General features: G+C 42.8%; 1 protein-coding gene across 2 annotated transcripts in view; it reads left to right on the top strand.

The window, feature by feature from the left end:
• The first annotated feature begins 811 nt into the window (after positions 1-811).
• The window catches only part of LOC107186308 (RNA-binding protein Musashi homolog 2), a 161,186-nt gene continuing 140,859 nt past the window's right edge, over positions 812-21,138 (top strand). For both annotated transcript variants that reach the window (XM_015574141.1, XM_015574140.1), the window contains exon 1: positions 812-936. The gene's annotated coding sequence lies outside the window, so the exon portion shown is untranslated. The remainder of the gene's footprint in view (positions 937-21,138) is intronic.

Below are 21,138 nucleotides of genomic sequence, written 5' to 3'. Positions count from 1 at the left end.
AGGGAATTCTGTTTATATTAAGATCAGGGGCAGTATCGATACAAAAAACAATTTCGTTCAGTGGGAAAAATGTTGTGCAAACGGTGGGCGGCGTAGGCGCGACGGGAGGTGGGTCTTCATTCGCAGCAACCTCCACGTGGTGACCTGATCAATCATTATTATTTGGTACGTAATTGGATAACCTTGGTCACCTATGAGATCACTAATTATGTAGCAAACCATCTGAACTAATTGGCTGCGAGCTCGTTATGTAGTTTCTGAACTGATTCTTATTATTAGCTTCTTTACCCTCCAATCAGCTGTAAGCTTCATGAGTCACTTACATATTTTGTACTTCACTCGTGATAATTATTCAGAATTCATTCTTTATTGGTAATACTGCAACGTATCTATAAAATGTTAATAGGGCGATAGCAATTGGGAAAATCCAGCCGCGATTTTCCATTGGACTTTAGGTCTATCCCTATCACTTTGTCTGTGGCCACGGTGGCCATATCTCCAGGGGTAGTGAATTGCAACTTCAAACCGCTAGATGGCGATACGTACTTTCTGTCTGTGTTCTTCGCAGATCCACCGCCCGCTTAGAGCAGTCGAAACTTCATTACACGGTTGTACGTTGCCGCGACAAGTGTTACGTCGCGAATTAAGCATGTTTTAACGCCGATTTCTCTGGATCGTTACCGTATTTCGAATACCATAATAAAGATACGGGCCCTCTAGTGGTTATAGTTTACGAAGAAGGTGTCGCCACAACGCCGGTTGGGGCGCATTCGTGCGCGAAGTAGAACGAATTTTCGTAGTCGGTGCGCGGCCGGCCGGCTGGTTTGTTTCGTGTGTCACGTTGTTCTGTCACCTTTCAGTAGTTTTTTGTTGTTAGTGTTGAAAAAACTCGTCTGGAACACGTGTACGGACCCTGTTGTCAACGAATGTGCAAAGGTAAGCTCATAATTGTTGCATTATTCTGCGGCATGTTTCGTTGCAATGATGCTCATGCTTTGGTGTACACGCGCAGCGAACTGTATGCTCACCACGGTATATCGATACTGTACCATGCATATTTATTCCCTTGATTTTGTCGTTATTCAAATTCCATTATTGCGTACATTGAATATTTATGTTGTTGCATATAATATCTAATGGAAGATGTTTCGCGTAACGGTCGCCTGTTGAGTCGCGTGTCGTCGATTGTTTGTTTATGTGTCGGCCATTAGTCGTGTACGGACGCGGAGGAATTTGTCGATCAAGTTTCTGTATTGGTTTAGCATTTAAGGTCGCGTTGTCCTTTACTTTTTTGCATACCGTGAAATGCTTGTCCTGTAATTTTTCACGTACCGCACGTAAAAACGATCGCGGTGAGAATCTATCTGTCGAAGCAAGGACGACGCGGTCTATTCTCCACGGACATCTTTTGTCATCGACTTCCGGTAACTTTTCCGGCACACCGTCGGAATATCGTGTTTTTCCCAATTCAATGTTTATTCCATTCAGTTTTTTGCTTTTTTTTTTCTACCAAATTAATGTGTTCGCGATTCGCTGGAAGGTTTTATCGTTGCTCGTAAAACCTAATAGCTTTTTCGCTTGCGAAAATATTTAAACGAAACGGGAAACCGTTATGGATTTGCTGCGCGTGTGTGGTGTTTAACCAAGAGCCGATAAAGCGATACGCTGTTGCATTAAAACGAAACCGTATTTAGGAACACTCTGACACTGTTGTTTTATCAACGTTATCCTCCATCCCTGTATGACAAAAGCGCTCATCGAATTTAGGAGAAAAGATAAACGAATCGCGATTGTGTAATTACTTTGACGTGGTTGTAGATGACATTGCTGTTAAATAGCGGACATTAAAATTAATCTGATCATTTGCATTATGATATTTAGTCGCGTTGGTTTTCATCCATGATATTTTCGTTTGATAAATCACCCAATCTGTATCCTTTTGATCCGCTAGTTGCGACAATAAGTGATCCAAATCGTAGATCCAGGCTATTTCACGATCTGTCGTTAAGGTACGTGTTCACGTGACAGTCCAAGTCATGGCTAAACTGCGGATTATATGCATTTATAGCATGTAAAACTATGTGAAATATGATAAATGGTAAAGCTAACATCAGATCTAATACATCTTGTGTCTTTTCTTGTCATAATAAGATCTTTAAGAAATGGAGAAAAATTCAACCTTCACATTTGCCTTTGCAAATCACTTTGAAAAATATTTTGTAAGTAGCCGGGGTTTTTGTTGTCGTGACATTGTATGACAATGTAAACCAATCTAACGACAAATCGACATCTAGTTTTCACGACAAAAATCATAACATTTAGCGTCATGGCAGTAAAACTCGTTAGTTACTGTCACGTGAACACGTACCTTTAGTGTCTAACATGTTCGTATCGTAATCGACGATCAATATACAGAAACCGTTGTAAAATCGATTTGAATAATCGAAGTGTTTCATCGAGAAAACAGACGGAGGCTTCTCCACGTTCGTATTTTGTTTTCTCGCGCCGTTCATTTGCAAGAAAACTCCGCAGACAATAATAACGCGGAACACTATATATCCACGCCCCGGTTGGTTCCCCCCCCCCCCTAACTCGCTTTCCCGGAGTCGTCTCCGCATTGAAGACGAACAATGCCGGATTTTAATATGACGCATCCGCAGACGCGTTTCCATGACTAACGGCGGCTTTCATTTACTGCTGCTCGAACACTGTTTCCACGTTAGTACTTGAAGATCTCCGCGGACAATCATAGCCGTCACGAGAGAGTGAAACAGATGGAAAGAGAAGGAGGAGGTTGGGAATGGAAAAAGAAGATAGAAGACGAAGGCTTCGGCGAGAGAGCCCGTTGCACGGTTTGCAATTTTAATGTCGGTATTACGAGTAGATAGAGAAAGAGACCAGTCCACCCCCTTCCGGCCAGGGAAACCGCTGAATTTACATTTCCGCTTTCGCGTGGAATTGCAAGCGTGCCGATGCCGCTTATTAAAAATTCTAAAAAGCCATCGACCATTCCTCCGCGGGCACCCGCGGTACTACCCTATTTCAAACGGCTTTGTCTCAGCCTATTGCTCTCGACCTGTCCGTCTCCACCTTTCTTCGCGTCCATCCTCTCCACGGCAAAGAGTGGCTGGCTTCGAGATTCGGCACCTTCAGGCGATCTCGAGTTCTTTTGCTCCTTCTTTCGAACGTTTCGATCGCGATGTGAAATTTCATTCTTGCCTCGAGATTTTAAACGCCGTGTCACGTTCTCGGAACGGACCGAAACGCGTGTGCACTCCGTTTCGTTCGTAAAAAAACGGGGTGGAGGGGTTGCGCATCTGTCGCGTCTCGCGACACTCTAATTGCCGGTGTCTCCTTGCCCTTTTGCCGTTGCCTTTTCTTTCGTTTCCTCTTTATCGGACCACCACCGGCTGGGAACAGAGCGTGGAGGGGCGACGACTGAAATTACACGCCATCTAATTGCGCTTTAGGTATGCATGACGCGAGTCGCGTTCGCAAGATACGCCCGGCTGTGTTAACGTTTTTTTTTGTTCTACGTAGCGCGCTTGATGGCCACCGTTCGGTATGTACATTCAGACTAGGGATGTTCGATTCTTTGGAAGATTGATCCTCTTGGGTAATCCGTCACTGGTGTGTGTAACACATACAGTAACGGCCGAACTGTATGGGACCAGGTCTGATAGTTAAAGAAAGAGGAAAATATTATTCTATAAAGAGTTAATGAAGGTAACGCGTTGAAATTAATGGATATTTTGTGGTAATAGGATAACGAGTTACTGTTCCATCAATCATGAACTCTGGTCCCATACTTTTAGCCGGTAGTGTATGTGTTGTATAGTAAATTACCGATTAGTGTTCGAAGGCTCGTCTGCACTGAGTGTTCAGACGTCATCCCCACCACTAGAGGAGTTCCCAGTGGCAACCAGGCAAGCGCCCAATGGTGGGGACGACATCTAAACATTCTAGTGTCGAGGATCCTTCGAACACTCATCGATGATTTACTGTACATGGCAGTGACGTGCAGAGATGAGCGAATTAATTACCTACATAAAGAATTTCGAATTGATTTAAACGTAGAAATTCGAATGTTTATAATAAAATAACAATTCTTCTTGAATGAGTAGATAATTCTTTAATCTCATTAACAGTTTAAAGCTCAGGTTGATGATCTTAGATACTGCTGGTTTTCATGATGTATTATTCGAATAAAGTTATGCCCAATTCCGGTGACGTGTTACCCAAGGGCATCGATCTTCTCAAAAATCGGAATCGAACATCCCTAATTCAGACTGTCAATATACCCTGGGCCGATACACTGGTTTGTTAATTCGGGAAACTTTCTTCCCGTAGTTTACGCGTGAACTGTTCGAGCAAAAGGCTCTCCTTCGGGAAAGAAGCAAACGCTCTGGTCGTTTTCCTTTTTCACACGAACGTGTGTTAGTTATTCGGAGTTTTATAAAGTCTCGAGCCACCTATCGAATCGTATCTATCCTAAAAGGGGGGGGGGCAAGTTGTTGAACTATGCCAGGGTTGCTCGCGTCCGAGAAGCCTCGGCTTCGGATGATCGGTGCGGTTAGTTCGATAACGATCGTTCGAACTCCTTTCGTTACGGTTATAGTTACCCGGTATCAGGTATTCGCTGTTTATTTGACACGCGGCCTGCATTACGCGGGTCCGGCTATCGATATCGAATAAACGCGTACAAACGGTGGGCTGTTAACCACACACGTGCCCGACATTCAACGGAGTCGCGTTTCGTTGATCGACGAGTAGGTGCCGGGAGGTAACCGTGAAATGAAAATATTAGGCCAGGATACAGACGGTGAAAATCGGTAGTCGTTAAGAGTAGATAGAATCGTTTTGATGATCCGTTGAACGTAACGACACGGTCGAAGGATGAAGCCCAGCTTGAAAAGAAATTCTATCTTATAAAGGATAAAATTGCACCGTCCTGCGGAACCTGTTTAAACGTCTATTCCGGCCTGGAGCTTAATCGGCTCGCGAGAGACGTTGACTCGTGAGTTCTTGCGGATAGGTGATTAAACGAGGGCGAAAGGGGTTTTCAATTCATCTGTTCAATCTCGGGTTTCATCTTGCCCTCCCCACCGGGTCTCCTAATCGTTTATCCGGGGAAAAAAGTCGCAAAGTCACGGGAAACCATCTGTCGTATCTTCGTCGCTTTTTGAGGAAGCCAGGTAGGAAGGAAGGAAGGAAGAACGGTGAGACAAGCAATTTAGTGCGACATTCTCGTTTACTCCGAGTCGTTGGACATGTGCGCCTTACCTTTCTTTAGTCTCGAAGACCCGCGTCGTCGTCGGGAAATGAATGGCGGATACGAGGAAAGAAGATGATAAACGTATACTCTGATACTTTTGCACGGTACCAGCCGAGCATTCTTCCCGTTGACATTGAGCTTTAATTTAAGTAGATTAGAGCTGTCTTCCTTGGCACGACATTGTGGTGAAGTTTCGATTCGAAATTCTAACATCCTCGGTACGATCTACAGTCCGTGTAGTAAGTGTGCCCGGTAAAATTTTTACTTGGGTATAGTTATTATAAAAATTTCGACGCTTTCATGTTATCCAATCTCCGTTATTCGTTATTATTGCCTGGCATCCCCTAAGCATATTCTCTGGGTGAACTAAATTCCATGTATTTTTTTCTCGAAACTTTCGTTTCATATATCCCCACAACAATTGTGAAGTCTAGTACCTGGATACCATTGCCCAATATCTAGGATCATTATCCCCTTGCAATATCGATTTTTCCTACCAAATCATTTATCAACTTATCTTAGCATACCTCTTTGGTAAATTTTTATCATTCTGATTGTCTTCAAGTCATTCGTAAATAAATTCCTCAATCCCTGTTTAGAAAAGCAGCCCCAAATGCACATCTTTGCAGGGTGTTTCACAGTACGTTGAGGTAGTCAGTTTGACGAAGTTCACCAAAATAGAAATTCGCACTTAAAAAGAAGATTTATCGCGAAAAATTACATGTTTTCGTGTGCCCAAACGATCTTTTAGACTGTTTTGAAACGTGTCGCGTACAGAGCACTCATACTTGAAAACGTCGTTTCCTAACGAAGATCGGACAATTACTAAAAGTTCACCGACAAAGCATCACAGAGGAAGGTTCAGGCGACCTGAATTCACTGGAATTTTCATGATAGCGCTGCATCGAGGTAAAAATTTTCATCACGCTCTTACTTAGACAGAGTGCAGTGTCTCTGGAGTAACCGAAATGTACTTCATCGAGTAATCGATTCTCTAGCGTTGATCTGGATCGTTGAAATTTAGGCTAGGATCGTTGACGGGTTCCAATAACGGGCGATAATCGGCAAAAGGTTGTGTCATCGGAGATCTCGTCGGTAAACCGATCTGGTCCATATATTTTCGACGAGGTCTCGATGCGAGAGCAAAATATAATGGGGGGTTGGGGGGGTGGATCGAACGCGTCCTTTTTCGTTGCAAGTGAAGCGCCTGTTCGTTGTCTTTGTCTCTTGTTTGACGGAGAAACGGCATCCGGCCGAGCGATCAAAGCTTCCAGAGGAGAAAGACCGACAAGCCTCGATGACGTCGATCGGGGGCGCTTCGGTTTCTCGTCGTCGCAGGCTCCGATGAGCATGCTTTTTTCATCCCCGGGCTGTGCGGACAGGTCGCCCCGCAAAAGCTCGTTTTCCCTTCTGACCCGCGTGCAGCGGAGAGAACGGGGAGCCCTCCCACGGATAAAATTAGATCGCCCCGACGGATCTATCTTCTCGCGCCATTTTTCTAGCTCTAGCCACCGTCGTTCTACTCCACCATCGTATCACCCCCATCCCCCCATTTTACCTCGAGTGCAATTTCATGGTATGACGACGGTGATACGAGAAGATTAAAGGGCTCTGTACTTAAGAAGGAACGCGTTAACTTTCTTCTGGAATTCTTTGTAAAAAAAAAAAAACAAATAAGGTGTCCCGAAGATCGAATTACCGTGAGAATAAGCGACATACAGACTCCTCGCGATTATTGTCTGGCTTGTTCTACACGATTATTGTCGTAATCCCACTGAGGGGGCTGGGGCGTGGAACCTGTCAAGCGCATATCTTTGTTTTCGAGGAACAGGCTTCAGACAACAAACGAATTTACGAGAGTCTGAAACATTTCTACCTACATGATTATTGTCTCGGTGCAGACCCGAGTTCAGGACGACAATCGAGATTAGTCTGTACACGGTCGAAGGGAACCAATCCCACGGTGCGAACACTCGTACACTCTGATGCATTTTGCAGTAACAGAGAGACAGAGAGTGAGAGCTCGAGAATTCCTTTTAACTTTCAAGGTGTCTTCGTACTTGTCCCAGGGGAAACATAACTCCGTCCGAGGATACAATGAGCGGCCGGGCATCGTGGAATGTAATTAAGCCGGAGTTACCGACGGAACAGGACTGATGTCAAATTATGGGGTTACCTCATGTTCATTCTCTCTCTCTCTTCCTCTCCTGTCTCGGTTCGTCATACCGATTTATTTCCTGCCAACCAATAGCTTCCGCCGTTTTGTGGTCTGCGTTCCATCCTTTCGCGGATAATATTCCACCGGCATCGCCTAGGTATACTTTGTAAATTTCGGTTAGAATATTGTTCGCAGGAGGAATATAGGGCGGGCAATTTTTCGAGAGATTACAGTGTTTTTTTTTTTTTTCGGTTTGATCGTAAACGGGGACAATCGATGACGGAGCATGACTTTACGCGGGAATTGGGTTTCCTGATCGCGGTTTAGACGGGTTTGTCAGCGGGCGAAACGGTATCGTCCGCAACTGAAACCATACCATAACCGACGTGTGTAATCAATACTATAGCTTACTCGAACGTTACACTCCGGTACCGCTACAATCATCATTGTGCTACTGGTGTCAGGTGATTTTTTACGAACTTGTGTCGGTCGTTTCTCATTAGCCCATTGTGCGACGTTTTCGTTCGGAGAAACAGCCCTTGAAACAGTTACGAGCACATGGACCTTTCCAATTATTTTCATTCGTGAATGCTCGATCGATCGTAGACCTTCCCCGACTACACGTATACAGGGTGGACCACGAAATGTGATTAGCTTAGATTATTTTACTGCTAGCTGTTTGTTCGATAATATTTTTGGCTAGTGTAACATGATTCAACGATTAACAAACGACTGCTTAGTTTTATTTACGACGTCTGCACTGACGGTTAACTATTAAAAAATGTGATCCACCCTGTATACATACAAGCGGCACAACGTCGAGAGTATCGTCTCAAGGAGAATATCTGACGAGCTTAAGAGTTTATTTCTCTCAGTCCCCCATTGCATTCTTTCCGACGTCTCGGAAGCATTCTTCTTTATTCCGTCTTTTCTACCTTATTATCGTTCCAGTTTCACAGTGAAGTACCCCATCGAAATTGTTGTCGCATTCGCAGTTTCTCGATATGACGCTCAATCCGGTCGCAATCCACGATCGTCGTCGAAGACATCCGCGTTTTAATCGTCGCGATTCGGAACATTTAGCAATTTTTTCCCTCGTCGTTTCTCATCACGGCGTTAAAAACGCATTAACGTTCGCCGTCCAGGGGAGGGGGGACCGGTTTCTTAATTACGGGGGAAAAATTACGCGATGTACTTTGAGATTCCGTGCATCACCGTTGATTGAAATTTAATCGTTTCGCCGTTACCGTTGTCGCCTTCGAACGCGCCGGATCATTTCCCAATGTACCGATTTATTCTGTTTCTGAGACTGATGGAATTTTCAGGGAATCATAGGAAATTGTTATTTGTAGACTGCGGAGGTTTATGCAGATATCGATTTCGATGAGTTATTTTACAGAAATCGAAGTCACGGAGAAATTAACCCTCTAATATCCGATCCTCTCTTATGCTGTCACCGCTCTGTTTTTTATCATACTCGTTTCAAAATATTTGTTATTATTCAGTAAACGTTTAATACCTATAATAAATCAACTATTACTCATGATTATATAAATAAACAAAAGTACAAGTTCAAGATAATTATTTTTTTACCCGTCTGAAAATGCTTGAAAAAAAGAACTCTGGTAGAATCCGACCACACCTTACCAAGTCCGACCTTAAAACTCACCTTACCATTCGAGGATTAAGTTTTGTGATAAAAGGGTTTATGAAATCACAACTTAATGAAAAATTTGGTTCTCCTTTTATGAAACTTTGATTTCATTACACTTTTCGCCCTAGTTTTGTGCCATAAAAAACGTTGTTTAAAAAGAAGAGTCACTATCAAAGAGCGAAAACAAAAAAGAAAAACACGCTTGATATGTATTTTACATTTAAATTCTTGTCGATCGTGATATTAATAACTCGACGCGAATCTGTTTAAAGTGCAACGTTTCATTTCGGCTCGTGGTTTGTACCGACCAAGCGGTTTATTCGTGGCTTGATAAACGGTCGTCATAAAATAGTCGTCACCATGAACAGCGTATTCGATCGTTGCGTTTCGATACACGGTGGTCTACGCTTTCGTTGATTTTTATCTCGTTTTGTAAACCTTATGCTTCTTTGTAAATCTATTCGAGTTTCTTTGTGAATCTATTCAAGCTTCTTTGTAAATCTACTCGAGCTTCTTTGTGAATCTACTCGAACTTCTTTGTAAATTTATTCGAGCTTCTTTGTAAATCTGCACGAGCTTCTTTGTGAATCTATTCGAGCTTCTTTGTAAATCTATTCGAGCTTCTTTGTTAATCTATTCGAGCTTCCTTGTAAAATTATTCGAGCTTCTTTGTTAATCTATTCGAGTGTCTTTGTAAATATGTTCGAGTTTTCTCGCAAAAAATCGGATGAATCGACGTTCCTTTTGCGAAACCGTGGCGAAATTACCGTCGTTTCGCGATAGGAACGACGTGGTCGATTATATTCGGCCCGGGTCGGATGTAAAATGGCGGCAAAAAGTCGTGCTTTTAACTGCACGCCGGCGGCCTCTGAATTATAGCAGTTCCGCTAGAAAGTTCTCAAACAACACACCCATTTCGCTGGACGAGTATGTGTTCCCAGCACCGTTCGTATACGAGCGAGCAATCGGTGGCTCCGGATTTCGGCGTTCCCGCGATTCAACCGACACACAGGGGGAGAGGACTATTGCCAAAGTTTCGAGATATAGGAATACTTGTTTTTGGGGAAAAGCGAGCCCGTATCCTGGCCGTTTAAAGCGACGACGGCCTACGCGGAAAATCGCCCGTCGGCCCCTCCCCGACACTTTGTTCTCGCGAGTCTTTAACCAATTGGGAAGCGTTGGTCTGGAACTTGAACAGTTAGATCACGAACGATACGATCTCTCGCCGTGTCTTTACAGTATGTGCTTGCTCCCCCGTTGGTTAGAATGTACAGTAAATCCTCGATGAGTGCTCCACGGCATTGAACATTAAAAATTTCATAAACTAATGACTATACGCGGATGAAACAAATATCATTGGCTTCAGAATTCCAAGCTCTGTCACTGTGCTAAACCTCATTAAAAAGTCAACGTTACACCTGGGGATCATTCCGTGTAAGTGCCCAGGAGCCTTCGAATACTCATCAAGGATTTATTGTAGCCACAGCAGTGAGACACGTCTGTCGAAAAAAGAAAGACGGAATGGGACCTGTCACATCAAAAATAACAGTTTCTTTTCTTGAATTTATTTTATTGTAAGAATAGAGTATTAACAGATACAAATAACACAAAATAAGGCCTTTGGTTAATATCAGGTGTACAGATTAATTCGTGACCTTCTTTTCATAGATTGTTTATTTACGAACAAACAAAGTACTGTCTAGTCTTGAAAATATTCCCCATCACTTTCTACACATATACACCATTTCTCCTGCACTTAGCGAATCTTCTTTTGAAATAAATAATAGTGGTTTTTTCCGAATAATTAATTTTGGAGGCCACGAATTAATTTGTATATCTAATAGTCAGCTATTGTAGTTTTTGGGAAGTAAAAAATTTTACGTGAATTTCCATAGGGATGTGGTGTCTCAATTACCGCGTTGTTCAAGGATCGACTGCACTCCGCTCAATTTCTTCGCACGATTTCACGATTACAACGGTGTCGATTAAAAAACATTCCGGAAGTAACTGCGTCGACTACCTAAAATATCGCTGTCGGAATCCGATGTTTCGTCTTTGGTTTTGCAATTCAAATATGTCTCGCGATCGAATTAAACGATCCCGCTCGAGCTTTTCGCGAGATGGTTTAAAACGATTGTCGAATATTCAAAGAGATTCTTCGTTGCAACGATCGAATCCACGGTCTCTGTTGGTTTCTTTTCGTGAAATTTCCTCCGATTCGCCGGCAAGCAGCCATTCGAGGCATACATTAACGAAGCAATTTCGTGCTTCGTTCGCTATAAATTGCCGGGACGGAGTCTCTCTCGGAACATATCGTAAAATAATTCCTTTTTCCTGGATCGCGAGACGCGCCTAGCTTTGCCCTCTAAACTCCGGCTGATTGATAACGGGCATAAAATTATCGATTGAGAAAGCCCCTTCCCTCGCGCGCAGAAACCTGCGCGGTGGATGGCGGCGTTTCTGAAAATAATGGAACAAATGGACTCTTAACGGTTTTGGAATACATATATTCCCAAGTGTAAGATTCATCGTCGAGAATCTGCTGGCTAACGTATATCGAGAATATGTAGGGGAGATCGGGGTAGGATGGTGAAACTAAGCGAAAATAAGTGTAACTTTTTTATTTCTTATACAAAAAAATAATATTTTACCATTACAATCTTACATGTTCCAGTAACACGAATATACGTGTATTAAAACCTAATTTGTGTGTGTTAATAACTGTTACTTTAATTAATACAATTTTTATATGTGAATAACCCCAGCCCATATATTTAGTGCAAGATTCATGTCATCGGTTAAAACACTTGAGACACTGTATTCAGCCCTGCAAAAGAGGATCTGCCCTTCTTTCACATTGTGCATTGCAGATAATATTGGATCCTGTATAAATGACAGAATTTACTTCCCATGCAAAACTTATCTTTACACTGTATTCAGCCCTGCAAAAGAGGATCTGCCCTTCTTTCACATTGTGCATTGCAGATAATAGTGGATCCCATATAAATGACAGAATTTACTTCCCATGCAAAACTTATCTTTATTTAAACTTCTATTCACTAATTTACAATGTCAAACTATTATAAACCACACGTGAAATCGTGATTTCGTTCTAACTTTCCATTGCATCGTTTAATATCCACTTCACCAATGCTAAACAATATTGCCGACTGATCTGCAAAGATAGCATAACAAATAAAGTCGTCATGTATCAGCAGCAAAGGTTAAAAATAACATCTACCATCTGATCTCCCCTATAAATTGTTTTTGTCCTCATCAGTAGTATTTTACTTAAACTTTCCAGGCCGCTGTTCTACCTTTCGAAACCAGAATTTATCCACGACTCGTAGCGCGCGTTATTCGCAACGATATACGTACACACAGTGGCATTCTGGAAGTTGGAAACCGTGAATTACGATGGGGCAACGCGGCGTTCGGTCATCGGAAAGAGTTACGGTCGCTTATAAATTTATTAAAGGCCCGTGACAACGAGAGGGGTAGGTTATTACGTATCCGTTAGCGGGTGGATATATTCCTCGTGTCGGCTAATTCGTTGGAAAAGTAACAAGCTACTGCCGAGGGGACGCTTTTAACCGGGCGTTTCGTATAAACAGACCGCGCGAAAACTTTATTTAGTTCCACGGGCTTTTAGCATTGTCCGTGGGGGTAGGAGTTTCGTAGGAGGATAAGGGCAATTTTTCGTCGCGCTGGGCAAAGCACCCGCGAGAGATATTCCCTTTTGCACAAAGCGTGTTCTGTTTTAAATACTATTCTTTTTTTTTTTTAATACTTTTTAAAGCTGTATACCAGGTTAGGTCAGAGGAGTGGTCCCGCGATAAAGTTTGCCGGCCGGAAGCCAAAAGAACATCGCCCCCGCGACCAGGAGGAAATAAAGTGTGCGCAGGAGGGGATGGTGGTGGTCGTCGTCGCTCTGGTGGTTGATTTTATCGCGCGGGCGGCATCGGTGATTGGCGAGTTTCGTCGGTGAGGGGGCGAGGGTTGTTGTACACACGGCAGGAGGCTACATTGCGGTTAGCCTCTCGCGCATCCCGGTGGCATCGGTCCATTATCTCCTTTCCGCACGTATCGTGGCGAGGTCGCGTACCACCGATTAGTTTGCCACTTTATCGTTTACAACCGAGCCCGCTACGGATGGGTCGAAAAGGTCGATCATATAGGTAAGGCGGCAATCCCGTGTTCGACTAACTGTAACCGTCGTTAGAACCACCGGTTGCCGTACTCGTATGCGATCGGTTTCTTCGACGCAGACTTTTCAGCTTTTCACGCCGCCGAGCAACGGGCTCCGAGACGCGTGATACGCATAAACATACAGGGTGTTAAAAAAAATATATAATATTTTATAACCCTCGCGAGCTAACTCGACTTCCGCTAAGGGAAAAAGTGGCGTAGGTGGGAAAGGGCCTTCTATCATTTGGTTTCGGAAGTTTCTGAAATTTCTGCCAAATTAACACGCATTTTAACATTGATTTCAGTACTTGAAAATTATGTACCAAGTGCTAGAAGGCCTTTCTTTGGCGTTACTTTTTCCCCTAATGGAAGCCGAGATTGCTCGCGAGGGTACATAGTAGGGGAGTTGGGGCTAGTTGACTAATGGGGTTAGTTGACTAATTCCCTCTAATTATTGTATGATAGAATGGTGGTTTTATTAGAGATATTGACACTGATACTACGAGAATAGTATCTTGTGCAACGAGGTACTATATCAAAGTATCATCGAAATGCTAATGGAACATGCAGAATTAAAGAATTCACACGATCCTCGTCGAGATGTGTCAGGTTTTTCTATAAGAGACGATTGGAGTGATTTCCCTCGCTATATTTTTGAACAGCGAGTGTATCTCTCGAATTCAGTCACACTCGATTTATGAAAAGGACTGGAGTGAAAACACGAGCGGCCGCTACCGTGCGTTACGTTTTTAATAACGTCATTTTTCCACGGCGTTCCCGTGCTCGATCGTCGGTTCGCCGTCCTTTTTATTTAGTTTTCCATCGGCCCCGGAATTTTTATGAAAGTCAACCGTCGCCACGGTCCTTGTGCTCGGCAGCCCGATAAATTATTACGTTAATTATAAAATATCCGCCCTTCGGGTTCACGCTCGCTCGTGGCCCCCGTTAAATACCGGCTCTTTAAGGTCGTATGCGGAATAACGAATTTTAATCGCGACGTCCGACGCGGAATACGATAAAAAATATCGGCAATATTTGCGTCGCTTACCGCCGAGAATATCGTAACCGTGACGCACACATACTAGGGGTGCGAGTATTTAATTTATTCGAGTACTTGAATTTCGAATCAAATAATGATTGGTCGTACGAGCCGAGTCGAGTGTTTGAATTTTTTAAACTACTTGAACTCGACGAACTGCTTGTAAAACAATGCGAGTTACTTAAGAAACTCGTATGGCTTAAATAATCGAGCCCTCATCAGACTTTGATTTATTTGAAGATGAAGGTTCAGCTCGAAAATTTTGGAATTCCTCGAATATATTCGAACAGATCTTTAACATTCGAGTTACTCGGAAATATTCGAATTGCCCTTATCACTCGAATATGTATCAAATACTAATCTAATTCTAAGGAAGAAAAATGTAAGACTTTAATTTAATGTTTCTGCTTTATTTTCATTTCTTGAAATGATTTTTTTCCCTTACAGTTAGATTCGAGTAATTCGAGCAATTCGAATATCTACGAGTAACTTGTAAATTAGATATCTGTACGAATATGTTGTATGAACTTTTTTTTCTTATTTTAACCTACTGAATCCATCCCTCAAGTTATACCCACATTTTTTTAAACATCCTGTATACATGTATATCGAGGGCATTTTTAGCCGGGCCATTTCGATAGGTGCTCCCCTGTGAAGTGCGTGTTTCGACGTCACTCGTTAGTGGGTAACGTAATGCAGCTGGTTCGTGCGGCCCGCGTCGGTGTTAAAATAATCGAGTTAAGCGACTGTATAGAAAATAATCTGATTACTTTCTAGCACGTGCCTGGCCTCGTTAACCGCGACACAATCGCGATTCCCTCGTCCGACGAATATGGCACGTCTTCCGTGTGCTACGCGTAGGCGATGTTCGCGTGGAGAAGGGCTGATGCGTAATGTCCCTTTCCCCTTTAGCAGTAGGAAAAAAATTATGGAACTTGGGAAATTTATTTTTAAAGAAACTAATGGAGATACGATAAAAAAGCTTGCTGATCGTTATTTATTGTACATTCGGGTGAATAGAAAACATTTTATTTCAATATTTCGGCATTGTAGGTGGCGCTGATCGGATTAATAAAAAATTGCACTGTATACAAACGGTGCCCATCGTAACGTAAAAAGTAAAAATAATTAGCGCCACCTACATATTAGCCACGCTACAGGAATATTGAAACAAAACATTTCTCTTGTTAACATGAATGTATAGTCAATAAATGCCAGGAAATTTTTTCTTAATCGGTTTTCAAGGAGAATTCGTTTATGTGAACTGTCATTGCACGTGTAACGTCAATAGGTCGAGAATATCATATTTGAAAACTATTCTATTATAATTAACGTTTACGATCGTAAGAATATAATTTGAATCGTTCGAGATGGATTCGAATGGAAAAAGAAGCAAAGAAGGTATTTTTCCCCCCTTCAATAGTATTAGTGAACGATTCTGGAAACCAGCGAGAGAAACGAAAGCCGAGAAGGAGACCATAGTTGGAAGAAAAACTTGGCAATTTGTAATTTACGTGGCTTAAAGAGACTCCGCGAAAGTATCGTGCAGGGACACCTGGGTACCCGGTAAACGTCGGGAAACTTCGTTTCACTTTCCGGAGAAAAAAAATATACAATCGAGCTGCATAATTCCCGTCGAGTAAGTGTACAAAGTGTACGACGATACGAATATATAAACTGGTAAAGTTTCGAGTACGATGAATGATTCTCCCAAGATTAGACTCCATGATAAAAAATATACCACTGAGATCTCCTCGACGTGCGTTACGAAAAGTAGCATGTATCTTTTGTCTTACGAAGACTAGCTACTTTCGACATTGAAAATAAACATTTTCGTATTCCGTTTAACTGTACAACAAAGCATTCTCAAAGTTTCAAAAAGATTGTTTTAATAATTACTTCACAAAAAGTTCACAAGAATTCGTTCATTTTTAATACGTTTACATCAGGCTATCTTAAAATTTCACTTGTCAATTCGGTGTTGACTTTAAAGTTTCTTTAGATTGCTGAATAATAGACAGCTGAATTAAAAACCGTTTTCTTGATGGAATTATACGTTTCCGGTGGACGATTTCTATTCGTCGCAGGCTGAAAATCGAGGTGAACGCGCGTGACTCTTGGTAACGCGTCCGCGGGGGTGTTTTCATTCCGAGAAACGGAATAACGAAGAAATATACCCCAGAGGGGCGCCCATGGCTGCTGCCGATCGTAACTCACGATTCCACGGAGATCATCCGGGGTATCGATCCTCGGTGGATCCTCCAGCGACGCCATCGAGGAGGATCCGATCCGAACCCCGAAAAATACCAACTGCCAAGACGGTGGCCCAGTCCCCGAAAGCCGTGAAGTGACTTTTGCATTCCGTTCGCGTCACTCTCGTAGCTCGATTCTTTATTTCCGATCTAATTTTCACTCGCCTCGTCTCGGTCTTCGCGTCGAATAAATCACGTGTCTTTTAACCCACGCAGTAGCTTTCAAAACGGACGCGAGAAAGTGTTTCAGGATAAACAATTTATTTTAATATTTTATGATCTCTACCTGCGAAAATAAAATTTATGAGTGTTATGAGACACACAAAGCATGTTTCTTAAAACGATAGGGAACTTTAAAAGTGGTTTCCACGAAAAGTATAAAAGATACGCAAGTAAATCAAAAAACTACTTTGAATAAATTCTGTGACATATTGTGCAAAATTTTGTTTTGACTGAGATAATGATGTAGTTATAATTTGATAAAAAAAACCTTTTCTTCGATCAATAATCAAGACTACCTCGATTTTTTATTTAGAAAAACTATATATTCTATTATGCACCAGCGGTGCATTTTCGTATTCGCGTTAAAAAAAAAACACTGCGCGTCGGTTGGGTCCGATGAGTTTCTTCAACGGTTCATTCGCCGGTTTTTCTCGATCCGTGCATTAACGACATTCGCGGCCGTGCAATTAGAAGGATCTCCGGTTTAATTAAACTGATGGTGTTTAAATTTCCGCGGGACACGCCGCGATATGCTCTCGCGAAAATTATTTTCCTTCTTTCCCCGTAATTTGGAATCCTACCAGAGACGACGACGACGACGACGACGGTCCTCTCTTACAACTTGCCAAGAAATTCTTCGCGTCGATTAATAAGTTAATGGACCCATGGCTTTGCCGAGGTTTGTGATTCGCTTCTGGAAGTTTCAATTCAACCGTCCACACGAGAACAAAATATTCAAAACTTGCCTTTATCCACGCGTGAGGTATACAACACGATTCGATCGAAAATTAAGCGAGATCGAGACTTCGACACGAGCCGATTAAGAATGCCAGAGGCTAGGTGTCACAGAGAAAGACCTGGAACCCACGGAAATTAATCTCAGCCCTCCCCCCCTCCCTACCCCACAAGGGATGATCGAACGGTGAATATCACTGGATCGGACCCGCCTGCAAATTGTTTCCTCCCGATTGAATCTCTTTCTTCGTCGCCCCTGATCCCGACGGCACCAAGGAACCTTCGTAAATTCACGCGGGAATTGCCGACTGATCATTCCGAATCCGATTGCTGCCTGATACCGGAAGACCGGCGTGGAAACTACACAGGTCGGGATTAGTTCCTGGGACGCGTACGTACCGTGGCTTGAATTCTTTCGAGGGAAGAAACTGTTGGAAATCCAGGAACGCAGGAAATCCCCCCTAACCTGAGCAAATAAATAGACGAGAAGCATATAGACGTTGGTAAACTGCGTTGAACTTCCGCCGTATTATTTCCACCTAACATTTATTTCGCAGTTTGTATGCCTTTTTGGTTGACGGGTGTATCGTAGTGTGCTCGTACAGACGAAGGAAATGATATTCCTGGAAAGCTAGCCGGGATTATCTTGATAGTGCAAGGTGTTACTTGTTGCTGGCTGTATTCTGCGATCACCGAACACTACCTAAAAATATCGTATCGGGAATCTCGGAGGAGTAACATTTTTTTTTTCTTGAACAAACTGTATCAGAAGGTACGCATACATCTGTGTGCAGTGAATCCTCGATAAGTGTTCGAAGGTTCATTGGGACTAACAAGGATGTTTAGCACAGTGATGGAGCTTGGAATTCTTAAGACAATTATATTTGTTTCGGCTGTGTATAGCTATTAGTTTATGAAATATTTAGTGTTCAGTGCTCAAGAGCCTTCGAACACTCATCGAGGATTTACTGTATAAAGGTGCGTGCGTACCTTCTGATACGGTTTGTTCGAGGAAAAAGAAGTTGTAAGCGATCGAAACGAGAATAAATACAATTTCCATCGACGTTCCGTCAAAATCCAGGCTGAATCTCGACAGGAAATGGTGCAAATTTGAAAACACCTTCCTTTATCCGCGTGAACAATCGAGAGAGACCGAGGGGACCGACTCAGCTAAGAAACGGGAGGACTTTTCACGCTTGTAAGCGACTTTAAGCGGTCGTGCAATCACATTTTGCACCACCGACAAAGCTTCTTACCGGGTGCATGGAACGACGGAGAAAGAAGCAACAATCGCCGAAAATATGGATGCCAGAAACGAGGTGTAAATAATTGTCGCGAAGTGAACGTCCAATGGCGGTAAAAGTTGATCGTTTCGTTAACGGGAAAAGGCGTAAAACTGGGATAAGAATGAAGAGAAGCAAGTAGTTGCCTTAGATACACGCGGATGGACAGCATTCTGCTCGAGCACCTTCTCTCCCTGGTGTACGCTATCGCGAAGCAAGCCCGACCATTGTCTTCGTACCGAATCTCCATTGTTTTATTCCAGCTCGAAGGGAATCCCTTCTGACGCGAGTCTGAATTCGGATGATCCGTTGTCTACACGCGAGAACCGACCTGTCGCGTTCGCCACGCGGATTACGTTCGTGTATAGCGACGAGAAAAACGCTCAAATACAGGGACTGACGGATTGTCTCCCAATACAGAATACAGTAAATCGTAGGTCGAAGGCTTCTCGCCACTGAAAAGAAGGGAGCTCCAGGAGTAACGCTTTTAATAAGTTTTCAAAGACTTTTTAATTAGATTTAGCACAGTGATGGAGCTTGGAATTCTGAAGCTAATGGTATTTATTTCAGCCATATGTGGCTATTAGTTTATGAAATATTTAATGTTCAGCGCAGAGGAGCCTTCGAACATTCATTGATTTACTGTATCGAGGCGAACTTTCTACGTTCCTGTGATACACGACGTATCACTATAGACGTTAACATATATAGTAAATCAGCGATGAGTGTTCGAAGGCTCCTCGGCACTGAAAAGAAGGGGGTTCCAAGAATAACACTTTTAATAAGTTTTCAAAGACTTTTTAATCAGATTTAGCACAGTGATGGAGCTTTGAATTTTGAAGCCAGTGGTATTTATTTCAGCCATATGTGGCCATTAGTTTATGAAATATTTAATGTTCAGCGCCGGGGAGCCTTCGAACATTGATTGATTTACTGTATCAAGGCGAACTTTCTACGTTCGTTATCCCCACCACTGAGGGGTCCCTCGTGGACCCAGTCAAGCGCCCAGTAGTGGGGATGACGTATGAACACTCATCGATGATTTACTATAAAAGGCTGCGTGCTCCTACGGGAGAGCTGATGCCGACACCAAAGAACAGAAATAGTTCAAAAGTAGTGCTCTCTAATTCACGTATCACAGAAGGTGGGCAGAAAGCCTCTGAAGCTATATACTTTAGTAGTTCTTTTACTCAGCAATCAATGTTCTTTCGAATCGCAGGGTCAAATATTACAAAAACTCAAGGCCACCTTCGTATCTCGGTAAAAAAAGCGAAACGGAAAATTAATTATCACATTGTATACCCCGTTCGATATCAAACAACTTTCGTTTGAAACATTTAAAAAAAAAAAATTAGTGTCACTAAATTTCGATGGTACAGTTAAATGACTCACCCTGTATATTTCCAAATCGCGTGGATCACTCGGTTCATCCAACGGCTCATTTTTCTCGCGGTATTCGAGCTGTCTGTACAGAGTACCGCAGGAGGGAAGATCGGCGTGACGGAATAAAAATGTCCTCGCTGATGCTCTCTCGGTGGACTCTGGGCTGTCCGCGCCATATCGGGACAGGATGATCTATCAAGTTTCTGCAAACAGGGAGGGGTAGCATAAACGACGGCTGGTTTAAGCGCAAGCTCTCTTCCAGGTATCCCAGTTTTCTTTTTTCTTTTTTTTTTTTTTTTCTTTTTTTGCAACGATGGGAGGGGGATCTGCGTCGTCGTGAAACTCCGGCGACTTCAATTTTCAAAGAGCGTGCGCGCGTTAACGGGGTAAATGTAGCGATCGCGACACAGGCTTCGAGCCCTGGTAATTTTTAATCCCGATAGCTGATCAAGGGGAAAATGCCAAAGAGGTCAGACCATGGTAAATGAAAAACGGTATCGATCGAGTTGGACTTGTCCAGTGCCAGCGATCCTTTTGTATAAAATGGTGTTACGTGATAACTGGACTGCGGATGTTCTGCATTTATATCACACGCGATTTTCTAGAATTCACTATACTTAAGAGTTCGATAAAGTATGAAGAAGCTTTTATTTTCTTCGGAACCTGGTAGAATAGTAAATAAAGCAAACAGATCTCGGTTTGACTCTAGTTCCTGTGAATTAATCCTCAATAATCTACATTTGCATAAACATTCGCAGTGTTAACGGACTTTCTCTCTCTCTCTGTTTCTCTTACACTTTTTACGATCTTCGTCGGTGACAGTGATAACGGAAGTGCCTGAATTTTACGAGGTCTCTGCAGCAGTTTCCTTGACAATAGGGACACCACTTGAATACGCTAAGACTTATCGAGCAGCTCCCCTGTCACGGAATATCGTTTCGTCTCGTGA

Source organism: Dufourea novaeangliae, unplaced genomic scaffold (genome assembly GCF_001272555.1).
Source record: "Dufourea novaeangliae isolate 0120121106 unplaced genomic scaffold, ASM127255v1 scaffold64, whole genome shotgun sequence".
NCBI lineage: Eukaryota > Metazoa > Arthropoda > Insecta > Hymenoptera > Halictidae > Dufourea > Dufourea novaeangliae.
The sequence above is the reverse complement of the archived record's forward strand: the minus strand, read 5'-3'. Positions and strand labels throughout refer to the sequence as shown.